Source organism: Sinocyclocheilus rhinocerous, unplaced genomic scaffold (assembly GCF_001515625.1).
Source record: "Sinocyclocheilus rhinocerous isolate Xijiao unplaced genomic scaffold, SAMN03320098_v1.1 scaffold673, whole genome shotgun sequence".
Lineage (NCBI taxonomy): Eukaryota > Metazoa > Chordata > Actinopteri > Cypriniformes > Cyprinidae > Sinocyclocheilus > Sinocyclocheilus rhinocerous.
Window position 1 is genome coordinate 94,227 of NW_015626868.1, and position 12,719 is coordinate 106,945.

The following is a 12,719-nucleotide window of genomic DNA, read 5'->3' on the forward strand; positions in this document are numbered from 1 at the left end:
AATCATTGTTAATGTTTGAATTGTATTTCAGGGCTGTTCGTGAAGACAGATAATTAAGAGATGTTGTGACAACCTGGACAGAAGTCAGTTCCAGATCCAGCCTCCACACCAGACTTCTCACTGTCTACTAGCATATTATATGTTCTCTTCAGACCTCGGTGCATGCAGATACTACTCAGGGACATGAAAACGTGAATATTGCAAGAATAGGGAATGTATCTTATTTAAGAATATAATGTTAATTGCTTATATATATATAAAACATACAGCAACATAAAGCCAATTCACACTGCCATACTCCAACAGAGTGAACGCACTGACCAAACAAAATAAGCATTTTATTTAAAAATAGTTTTTGTGGCAGTGTGAACTGACCATAATGCTGTATGTATGTTAGGTGATTCATTAAACTTGGTTTGCTATAATACATCTATTCATAAGTGCACCAGTGTGAATCATAATTCCACCCACATTTGCTTATATCCATATCTTTGTCATAGTATTCTTTCAGTGGTTAACTCATTAAGACAGTCCCTTGCTCCCAGCTACTGGCATAACAATGTAACCTGCAATGAAAGAAGCCTTTTTGGGGGGCAAAAGGTGAATTGCCAAAAAAAAAAAAAGATTTTGCATATGATTTCCAATTTTATTATTGGAAGTGGGTTGGTTAAGGGCCTGATTAGCTGATTTACAGCTGATTAGCTGTATTACAATGCTTGATTCGGTGTAGCATGTGAGTAATTGAGTAATTGTGCATGGTTAATTATGGTTCTTAAATATTTAAATGCAGTTACATTGTCTGGAGATTTTTACAGTTTTTCAGTGTCCAAATTTTGTTTGTATTCTATTTATTGTGAAGGGGCAAATTATAATCTATATAAAATGAAAACATTTACATGTGTGGAGATTTAATTTATTTACATAAAGTTTGAGCAAACGGGAATATATCCTATAAAACATGTTTAAGTTTATTTAATTAAATATTTGAATGTTTTTAAATATATATACATTTATAGAAATTTAATATATTTACATGTACAGAAATGTAATATGTTAACAAATATTAGAAATTAATATATGGACATATTGCAAATTAATATATTTACATAGTCTGATATGTAAATGTATTTACATATAAAGGAAATAAATATATGTAAATATTTCTGATAAAATATATATTTACATATATTTAGTATATGTAAAAAATATTTTAAAGCAGCCAAAATCAAATATTTAAATACATTTTTTAAATATATTTACATATATTGTATAAAATATATTTTCTTCTATTTGAATTTAAGATATTTAAATATATGAAAATCTATTTATTATTAATATATTTCAATCTATATGACTTCTGTATGGGGTGTCCTGATCAGCTTGTCACTATATTTATTTAAAGGGGTCATATAAAAACTCGCTTTAAATATATATATAAAAAAAAAAACAACAACATAAAAACCTAATTAAACCTAATTAAACCTAAAAAACGTACGTACAGTCTGTGAGTCAGAACAGCCGGCATTGTAGTTACTCTCCCAGGATCAGGAAACAGTCCTCCATAAAATGTGCTGCACACATCTGAATATTTGGGTTGAAGTGTTCTGGAACAGTGTTGTAAATACAACTTAACCACTGATTTCTAGTCGTGTCCTCTTTTGGAAGACCAAACAAAGTTGCGTGCACGTTTGGGCGGCATTATGCTAATATTTCCACATAGTGATGTAGATATGTGGGGCGTGTTAGAACGAGCCGTTTTAGGTAGGCGTGGCTGACTCTTAATTTTTATAAAGAATATCTCTTTGGATTTGAGACTTTAGTCTTTGCAACTTTACAGATCTTCTTTATGCACCAAGAGCTTGTAACACTCCAAAGAGAAAGGAACAATTGAAATCGCATCATATGACCCCTTTAAGATACTCTATTTGTTACATTATCAGATAAAGCTCACAAATAATAGCATTGTTACATGATAATATAAATTACATTCTATAATCATATCTTTATACAAATGTTATACCTGATTCCAGGCCATGAATCTCCGCTCTTAAAGTTTATTGGATCAATAATAGACGCGTCACTCTTCATAGACACACAGCTGGACTCTGCTTCTGATTTCTTCTGATGAACTGAACTAAAACAGAGAGAGATTAAAGTAAAAATTTTGCAACAAATCAACAATACATTTATAATAAATTTAAAAAAATCACTTTAAAGAGCATTTAATTATTTTCTTCATGCAAAAACTGTGTGTGTGTGTGTGTGTGTGTCACATTATGAGATACATATAAAAAATACCTACAAAATACAGGAATTTCTTGTAGAAAACACATGATAATATAAAATGTCGTACTACAATTATAGTAAGAATAGAAATAGAATAGAGAGTGCTAGAGTTAGAGGGTCAAATAAAGGTGGAACAGATGTGTTTTTAGTCGTTTCTTATGGCGGGCTTGCCATATTACCGTCCGGCGGGCTTGCCACATTAACGTTCATTCGGCTTGCCACATCAATGTTCGTTCGGCTTGCCATATCATAGTCCGGCGGATTTGCCACATTAATGTCTGGCGGGCTTGACTGAGGAACGGTCGGCTTGCTTGACTCGTGGACGGCCGGCAGATGGGTCCCGGATCGGGATCGGAGGCTCTCCAGACACCGGATGACGGCCTCCTTCCAACACATGATAATATAAAATGTCGTACTACAATTATAGTAAGAATAGAAATAGAATAGAGAGTGCTAGAGTTAGAGGGTCAAATAAAGGTGGAACAGATGTGTTTTTAGTCGTTTCTTGAAGATGGTTAAGGACTCAGCTGCTCGGATTGATTTGGGCAGGTCATTCCACCAGGAGGGAACAGTTAGTGTAAAAGTCTGTGAAAGTGATTTTGTGCCTCTTTGAGATGAACAATAATACGCCGTTCACTTGCAGAACGCAAGCTTCTAGAGGCACATAACTCTGAAGTAATGAATTTAGGTAAATGGGTGCAGAGCCAGTGGTGGTTTTGTAGGCAAACATCAATGCCTTGAATTTTACCACAATCATACTACAATCATATCTTTATTCAAATGTTATACCTGACACCAGGCTGTGACTCTCCACTGTTAAAGTTTATTGGATCAATCATAGACGCGTCACTCTTCATAGACACACAGCTGGACTCTGCTTCTGATCTCTTCTGATGAACCGAGCTAAAACAGAACAGATTTAATCCTTTATCATCTTAATATAAAATCTTCAAAAACTATTTTTAATGAATAGCATTAATGAAGCTTAAGGGTGTTATTGTTTTCAATTAATATTAAAGTTTAAAAACTTTTTTTCCCCTGTAGACAGCCATCTTATCTATAACATAATAGGTTATTTAAAGTGTTTCTCAAAGTACCTGCATCCTGGAAACAATTCTTCATCTCCAGATGTTTGAGTTTCATCCATGATGGATCTGAACAGTTTGATCTCCACTGACTCTAGATGAAACTGACAAACAATCACAAAAACTAAGCTAATCAAACAGACTTTATCCACCTTATTTTGGAAGTAAGTAATTTTCTGTGAATGAGTTTCGATGCATCAGCAGCTACAGTTAAATAACTAGAAGAATAACAGTAAACGGAAAAAAACAATCCAGTGTGTCTATGCGTACAATAACTAATTAAAATAATTAGATAAATAACAGTGTGCGATATCAAGTAGAATAATAACGTAGTGTTTTTGTACAGCTAAATAACTGGAATCAAATGACACACCGGAAGCCTTGCGCATTCTTACATTAAAGGGCCCTCGAGGGAGCTGGCGAGGGCAAGCGGCACGAATGCCCTCATGAAGACAATGGGGTCTGGGCTCACCTGAGCCAACGTGATGAACTTTATGCGTTCCTCCATTTGGGGACGTGGAGGAACACGTGGAACGAACGGGAAAAAACAAAAAAAAGACTTTCAAAAACATGGAAATTAAACACGGGGAAGGGATGCCGCTTACTGTGATGGTCCGGTATTCTGTCACGATCTGCTACGGTGCGGGAACACGGAGCAAGGAGCGAGGAGACCAAGAGTACAAAAACCAAGGAATTTATTAATCTTCACAGGGAATCACACGTAGCACGAGGAGTAGACATAAACAATACCGGACCCTGGAGCACACACAGGGAACACTATTTATACACACAGGAGGAGGGGATGACGAGACACACCTGGGAGCAATGAAACATCAAGGGAAACACCTGGGACAAATTAACTTAATTAATCAGGACAGGAACAGGAAACTAACCAAATAAGGGCATAGGAAGGCACATGGCATGTGACAAATAGGCTACTAAATGATATGTATATCTGTACTGCATTATTCATATAGTTTATTTATTACCTGGAGATATGGAGATAACATAAATCGTAGATTTTCGCAATCGTGTATTTGACAAACAATCACAAAAACTAAGCTAATCAAACAGACTTTATCCACCTTATTTTGGAAGTAAGTAATTTTCTGTGAATGAGTTTCGATGCATCAGCAGCTACAGTTAAATAACTAGAAGAATAACAGTAAACGGAAAAAAACAATCCAGTGTGTCTATGCGTACAATAACTAATTAAAATAATTAGATAAATAACAGTGTGCGATATCAAGTTAACATAAATCGTAGATTTTCGCAATCGTGTATTTATTTTCTTCACGTTTTTTTCTATTTATTCAGCTCAGAAAAAAATGAATAAATTCAGAACAGGATTAGAATCCGGCGCTGACTCTAGATGGAAGTGACAAACAATCACAAAAACTAAGCTAATCAAACAGCCTTTATCCACATTATTTTGGAAGTACAAGTTAGCTACAGTTAAATAACTACAAGAATAACAGTAAACAGAAAAAAACAATCCAGTGTGCCTATGCGTACAATAACTAATTAAAATAATTAGATAAATAACAGTGTGCGATATCAAGTAGAATAATAACGTAGTGTTTTTGTACAGCTAAATAACTGGAATCAAATGATTTAACTTTTCAACTTAAAATGGTCTTTTCTGTTGTGCGTTTCTTTTTCAAAACTGTGTCACGGCATTTGCTGCTATCAGTACAGAAGCATCCGTTTCGATACATGTCTCAGCAAGGAGCACAGCCCTATTAAAAGCCCCTTCTATACTTTGAACACCTGCCCTTCCAAAGGTCTCTGCACGGCCCTGCCGTGTCTGCATGATGAAAATGAAATCGAGAGGTTTAGTTTGGTCTTTACTGGAACCGAAAACCCTGAGTTTCCCTTTTCTGCGGTTAACAAACTCTGAGTTTCCAACAAAACCTGCTTTCTGGAATACACCCCAGGAGGAAGGCAAACCAACGACATGTACACACAAACAATAACCGTCAAGGACTGAACAGAAACGGAGAGTACTTATACAAAAGCAAGAGAGGGACTAATGACTAAATTAACAGGACACAGGTGAACTGAATGAACTAATCAAGGAAAACTAGGTCAAGGGACTGAAACAAGGCAGAAGAACAGAAAAACACAGAAAACAAGGTTCAAACTGTGACAGTATACAGTGCAAAAACTGAGTAAAAGTGTCACATTTGTTTAGAGCATTTTCTATAACTACAAGTCAAGCTGCAATACCAAGCAGGACCACACGGAGAATTATTTTAACTTTACTGGTGAGAAACTGGTTTGCTTTATTCAGGCCATACAGACTAGTCCTGACTTCAGCCTAAAGATAATTAATAGAGGTATGTTTGTTCCCACCAATCGCTGCACAAGTTAAGGTTACGTATGATGACGAAAGCACGTTCCCGGGACCTTAGAGATTGCACTGCAATGCCTGCAGTTAAAAAAAAAAATCTTTGTATGGAAGTCTATGAGGACACATAGGGACAATTCTCGGCCAGAGTGAAATTGCCCAAAAAGGGAAGGTATTCCGCATAATGAACAAACAGTCTAGAACAGTAACAGCTAGCGAAACACTGTGGTTGAATGGGATAGAAAAAAATCCCTCCTTTTCACACTTTGGTGGTGCGTCGCCCTATCGCCCTAATGAAGAAACCGCCCCTGTTTGCGTCTCTAGTATTTCCTCTCGCAAATGACACACCGGAAGCCTTGCGCATTCTTACATTAAAGGGGTCATAAACTGAATTTGTACAATTATTTTATGATGGTCTCTGAGGTTCACTTATAGTGTTAGTGTGATTTTACATAAAACAAAACAAAACATAATTTAGAAGTAATAGAGAAGCTCAAAAACAGAATAGAAAATGGCCTGTTTTTATAAGCGTGGTGCATTCAAGACTCAAGGAAACGCCCACTGCTGTAATTGGCTGACAGTTTCTATTATTAAAATAACAGATGGACACTGCTGTGATGTTCTCTGAAAACAATAGAAAAAAATCCCTCCTTTTCACACTTTGGTGGTGCGTCGCCCTATCGCCCTAATGAAGAAACCGCCCCTGTTTGCGTCTCTAGTATTTCCTCTCGTCCTACTACAAGCGCGTATCAGTGGGCGAGACTAAACATGCAGTTTTGTAGAAGCAGGTTTTGATCTTCTCCTGCAGTGGTGGGGCTTTCGCTGCACTATTAAATCATAAAGTGGCACATTCCAAAAACGAGTCATTTTCTGAGCTTGGTTTCAATAAAAGCTATTTTTAAACTAACCAGAAGGTTATGAGTTTTGAAATGTACAGTATGTTTTTATAGTACAGTGACTGGTTTTATGTCTAAAGATCAAGGGAAATTTGATTCCTAAGTTCATGACCCCTTTAAAAATAAGGTGCATATATTTTCGCTGAATGAGAGAGAGAAATAATTGGAGAAATAGATTACGAGCTGCCTTCACTCAAATACATAGGGAGAGTCATATGTAAACACAAATGCTGTTTAGAGGTTTGAAGAATGGCAGTCAGCACGAAACACCAAAGAAACTTTGTTCATTTGATTTAGGATGAAAAATATCATACATACCGATTCACATTCCCATCAGGTAGCTGCACACAAATTCCTGCTTTAGCATTTGTAAACGATTCTATTAAAGATTTAAAGATATTTTGTATTGTAAATCATCGATTCTGTCTGTTTAAAATGGCGACATCAACTCTGTTCATTTGCTTTCACTTTCACTCATGACTTAAGCGGCGTGTTATGAGTTGCCAGATCCTGGGAAAATGTTCCACATTCCAGATAGCACTCTTTCATCATGGAGACGCCTCTATAATGCGCGTGTTATGTGTAAGACATATTTCTTTAAGAGGTTTGCTCATCTGAAATACGTTGCATACACTGTGAAAATTTCCACCCATTTCAGCTTAAAATAATTACGTTCAAAGGCTGGGTCATTCTTGGGATTTGGTAATATTTCATGTTGGGTAATATGCATAAGAATACAATTACCCTGCCTCATTGTTTGATGTATTTAGTTAACATTATGTCTAATGGGGTATTATTTTGTTGCCTCATATGGGCAATTATGTAACTGCTCCATAGGTATTGTGTTTATAACAATGAATTTAACATTTATATGATGTCTTATAGTATTAACTCAGTAATACTGTGAGTGTGTGCAGAAGCGGCAGAAGAGTCAAACAGATAAAGATGAGACCACACTGTTGTTTAAAAGCTCTATTTAAGAATGTTTTATTAAACTATATTATATTCTTCATGAAATGTCATCTTTCTTGAAATATCACATGTTGTTATTCTCTCAGTTGTTTGTCGCATATTAAATATATGAAGGTATTATAAAACTCATTCATCACAGAAGACAACTCAAAAACACTATAAAAATACCAAGGGTATGAATAATTTTGATCACAACTGTACATGCTGATCTCAGAAATTAAGCAAACGTTTGATTTGTATCCAGACACTGCAGTGTCTCACGGTTGAGAACAGCTCAGGGAAAGCTGAACACATTGCGTACTGCTTCCTAAGAGAGGAAAATGAAGATATGCTGCCCCAAATGTGCAGCATCTTTAAGAAGTACAACTCAAAATGGACTGAGATCAAGCACTTTATACTGGACAAAGATTCCTCTGAGATACAGGCCCTTTGCAAAAACTTCAATGCAAAGCTGCTTTTATGCACTATCCATGTCATCAAAGCCTGGAAAAAAAAATATAGCTGAGTTGTAGAGACGAAAAAGGAGATTCTGTACAGTTCATCTGAGGCAGCATAAAATGACAATGTCCAAAAACTGAAAAACATTTGCCAAAATGAAGATTTTGTCCAGTTCTTTTTGACACACTTGGGACCCCTGTCAAGACATATGGGCTTATTGTTACAGAAGAAGACTTCCTATAATGGGAAACAATATGCACAACAGACTTGAATTTCATTTTCAGAAACTGAAGAAAGTTCTCCATCAAAACCTCTCAATATCAGAAGCTGTAACACAGTTAGTGGAATTCATCAAGAGACGAGAATGCGATAAAAAGTTCCAGGAATGTGTACATTACTTTGTGACACACGTGTACCTTCCAGTATTACAGAAGATTTTTCCAAGATACTGTCTGATCAAGCTTTCCAAATGGTATTGGGACAGTTTCCCCTGTTGAAAAACCAGCATATGCTGGTTTTTTCAACAGGGTCACATCTCTGGAAATAGTAAACACAAGTGTACCATCAAAGGTGATGATTTCACTGTTTCCTGGGTGGATAAGAGTACATTTGTTGAGCATACAGTGAACAAAGATATGACTGGATGTACTTGCAACTATTCTGTGAATTTCAGATTGCCCTGTACACACATTCTCTTTTGCAGAATGCATCAAAAAGCACCACTCTTTGACATTTCACTGATCCATTCGAGATGGTTGAAGCACAAAGATGTCCCGAATATTGACATCCTTGAAAGTCCACAGAAAATCAAAATATACGCAAATAAAACACTTTCATTGAGTGCAAATGAGAAATATTCATGTGTGTACCCACTAGCTACAGAACTAGCAACGCATGTATCTCCGTGTGGTGGCAGAGTTTGAGTACAAATGAGGTCTATTGAAAGACTTACTAAACAGTTGGAAGCAGAACCAAGGGGATCTATTAATTGTGACAGAACATGAAAAAAATCTTGACGTACTGATTCCCAAAAAGTCAGGAATTGCTGATGCATCAGTTGAAACAATAGGCAGAGAGGAACCCCCCCAAAAGGATGCTACACAAGAGAAGAGACCTGAAAGTGGAGTCCTTAGTGAACTCTCAAGTATTAAAGCAGATGATATGAGATCCTTTTTGAAAATCACCCCAGTAAAGAGTCGCAGAGGAAGGCCTAAGAAACAAAAGAATTTCACTTTCAACAGCAATTGTGAGTCCTCAATTTTGATCATGATTATTGTTTAAACATTTATACATTTTGGTAACACTTTAGTTTAGGGTCCAATTCTCACTATTGCAACACCTCCCTTTTTTTTTAAAGATGTTACTCTGAGGAGGTTCTACAGACATTCGACTGGTACAGAAAGTTAAAACCACTTCTCCAAACAAATATTCTTTTTCTATTTTATTTCCCCAAGTGCACATATATATATAATTGCCACAAAATAAACAATATAAAGAAAACAAGCAGTCTTTGCCTCTGTGTGAATCAGTCAATGTAATAAATGAAACTTAGTTTGAAAGTTCGGACTTTCGATGAGCTGAATTGATGATGATGATGATGATGAGTTATTTGAGAGCGATGCAATGATATAATCCCAATGAGTGAGAGGTGAAAATAGTCAATGGCGTTTAGTGACTCGCTGGCCTTACTCCGCGTTGACTAAGGCCACGCAATACCCAGATCCACCCCTCTCGCTTCCTGGAGACGTGCAGTGAATCCAAACGGTGCTCATATAACAAACACAGTAAAACAACAAGAATAGTATGGTCCAATAGTGATATATAAGATGAAAAGTCCTTTCTACAAAAGAAAGCAAACAACTAGCATCAGTCATTATTCATTATAAATGCACCAAGTCATTAGCACAGTCAGCCAATACTCACGTTTGAGCGTAAACTCTACTAGTTCTCATGGCGTTTGGTGCCTCGCTGATCTCAACGCCACATTGCTTACAGTCACCTCTCACTCCCTAGAGACGTGCCGTGAATTCAAACTGTGCTTATAGAAAATCACAGTAAAACAACAAGAGTAGACTGGTCCAATAGTGCTATAAGTGCGGTGATATGTGTGATGAAAACCAGCAGTCCTTTACTTGAGCATAAACTCTATTAGTTCTCAAACCAGGACTTTTCGAATGAGCAGGAAGGTGGCGTCAGTTCAACCATAAGGTTTCCCTCTACCAAACGACTGACTTACTCGTGGGTGCCCAGGCTTATATCCGCTCACCCCTATGCACTAGCGCCCTCAAACTACTCCAAGTGGTATTACAATTGACCCAGATACTTTTCTATATTCCTTAGGCAATAGCCAGTGAAAATATAAAACAATCTGCACCAAGTAACGTTTAGACCGTTACACTATTAACTAGTTGCTTATTATCATGCGTATTACTAGGATATTGGCTCATTATTAGTACTCATAAAGCACATATTAATGCCTTATTCTGCATGATCATATTTTACACCCCTAATCCTACCCAATACCTAAACTCAACAACTACCTTACGAACAGTTAATAAGCAGTAATTAGGAGTTTATTGAGGCTAAAGTCGTAGTTGATAGTTAATAGTGAGAATTGGACACTAATCTAAAGTGTGACCTATATTTTTATGGCATCAGTTAAGAAAAAGCACACTACCTCAAAGCCAGAAAAAAAAAACATGATGATGACCAAATGGATGGCAAACCTGAACATCGAGCAAATAATGAAGCGGAAGAAACGCAGTTACTGAAAGACCATAGAAAGTCTAAAAGAAAAATGATTTTTCATTCAATGGAACAGGTGAGCCATTGACCAGGATTCAATGTAAAGTTTTACATTTATTTACTTCAGTATGTAAATGTATTTCAGTTTTTAATGTTCAACAGTAAAGGATACCTCATGGACCAGTTTTATTACCCCTCTTTCACATGTCTACAGTCAGGCTTAAGACAGTTCCCAGGACAAGCTAATTTCTTTGCTTCATTTGTTGTCAGATGCTAAGACTTGAACGCTTGACCTGTCTTCAGTACCCTAGTTATCTTTAATTCATACACTGTTAAAAAATGTTAGTGTGAAATTACAGTATATTCCAGGTTAATAATTGCATAACTTTCACAGTAATTCCACAGTAGGACTTCTCTTGTATCTAACTGCACTCTTGGAATATCATACTGTAATTCTACAGTGCATATGTACTATGAAGGTACCCAGCATGCAGTGCGGCATGAATAGATTATGCAGTGGAGTTTCTTGATTCTTGTTGGTTTTATCGGTGCTGCTGAACTTATTTTTGGTTCACTTTTACCAGTTTGTGTTGTTTATTTTGTAATGTTCAGAATTTATCATTTTTATTATTATTATTTGTTGAGTCTCAACATTGTTGTGTTTTGTATGTCGAGTATTCATGTCTGTGGATGATGGAAGAAGAAAAAATCTTGTTTCAGTCTACTTTTTATGTACGTCTCAGAAATATACTTTATGTACTTGACAGAAAAAACGTAGATGTAAACTATATATGTACTTAAATTTAGGTATTGTTACACTTAAAGTATACTTAAAAGTAAACTTTTATACACTAAAAAGTGGGAAGTTTAGTCCCAAGTAGTATTGAAATAGTACACTTACAAGTATACTACTAGTGCATACATATTATACTTAATAAATGAACTTGATGCATGCTTATTTTTTGTAAGGTTGGACCATATGAATCATTTATTTAACCATTGAATAATTCAAACTTAATCAGTCATGTTGTGTGAATCGTTATTGTTGGTCTTTTACTGTAGTGCCTTTAGTTTTTGATTACTTTATTTCACCTGGTGTAAGATGCCTCTTTTCTTTCCAACAGCAATTTCATGAAGACACGAGCCTCTTTAGGGATTGAAACCCTAGCTGGTTGGACTCTGAGTTCCATCGATGTTATAGTCCAAACATATGGGTCAAGCTGTGGCATCTTTCTTTTGATGGTTAGTTGCCAACTATTTGATGATAGCATGCCAATTTATAAAATTAAAATTATGAAAGATTGCAGTTTGTTTCAACTATTGGTTCTATTCTAATATATATTTTTTTTTTGTCTTCTTCTTTAAAATGTTGACTGTGTTTAGAATTGATCTTAAGAATTAAATCCAAGGTGTAACTTTTTCTGTGCCATCCTACCCCAGATTAATATGTAGAGACGACTATATGTAAGCCATTCTAAGTAGTGTTTTTTGTTTTTCCAGAATGCAGAGTCCCTGCTGCTGAATGCCCAACGTCTCCCAGCAGAAAGACATTGGCACACTCAGACAATACATTAAATACAAACTTTTTCTGGAAGGCAAGTAACATAATCCAAGGTGCCCCCTATCCCAGATAAATATGCAGAGACTACTACAAGTAAGCCACTCACTCAAGTTTTTAAAATTGTATTTCTTCCCAGAATGTAAAGTCCTTGCCGCAGAAAAGCTTCTCCCAGGCTGTGCTCAGAAAATACAAAACAGACAAACTTTTCTTGGAAGGCAAAAACATAATAAATTGATGTATATTTTAAAATGTGTCTCGTGTCTATTTAAATCAAAATGCATTCAAATATGTAATGTCTTCTATATATTTAATGCAAATAACATAACACAACATAACATTTGTACATGTATAGTATGTCCTCTCATGCACTGCACCATTGACACTGC

The 12,719-nt window shown here is 36.0% G+C and overlaps 1 protein-coding gene and 1 pseudogene across 1 annotated transcript in view; both read right to left on the reverse strand.

Annotated features, from left to right (window-relative positions):
• Positions 1 to 3,179, reverse strand: part of LOC107719033 (NACHT, LRR and PYD domains-containing protein 12-like) — a 63,654-nt pseudogene extending 60,475 nt beyond the window's left edge.
• LOC107718993 (gastrula zinc finger protein XlCGF57.1-like) overlaps positions 1 to 12,719 on the reverse strand; it is a 193,691-nt gene that overhangs the window by 93,568 nt on the left and 87,404 nt on the right. The gene's annotated exons all lie outside the window — the stretch shown is intronic.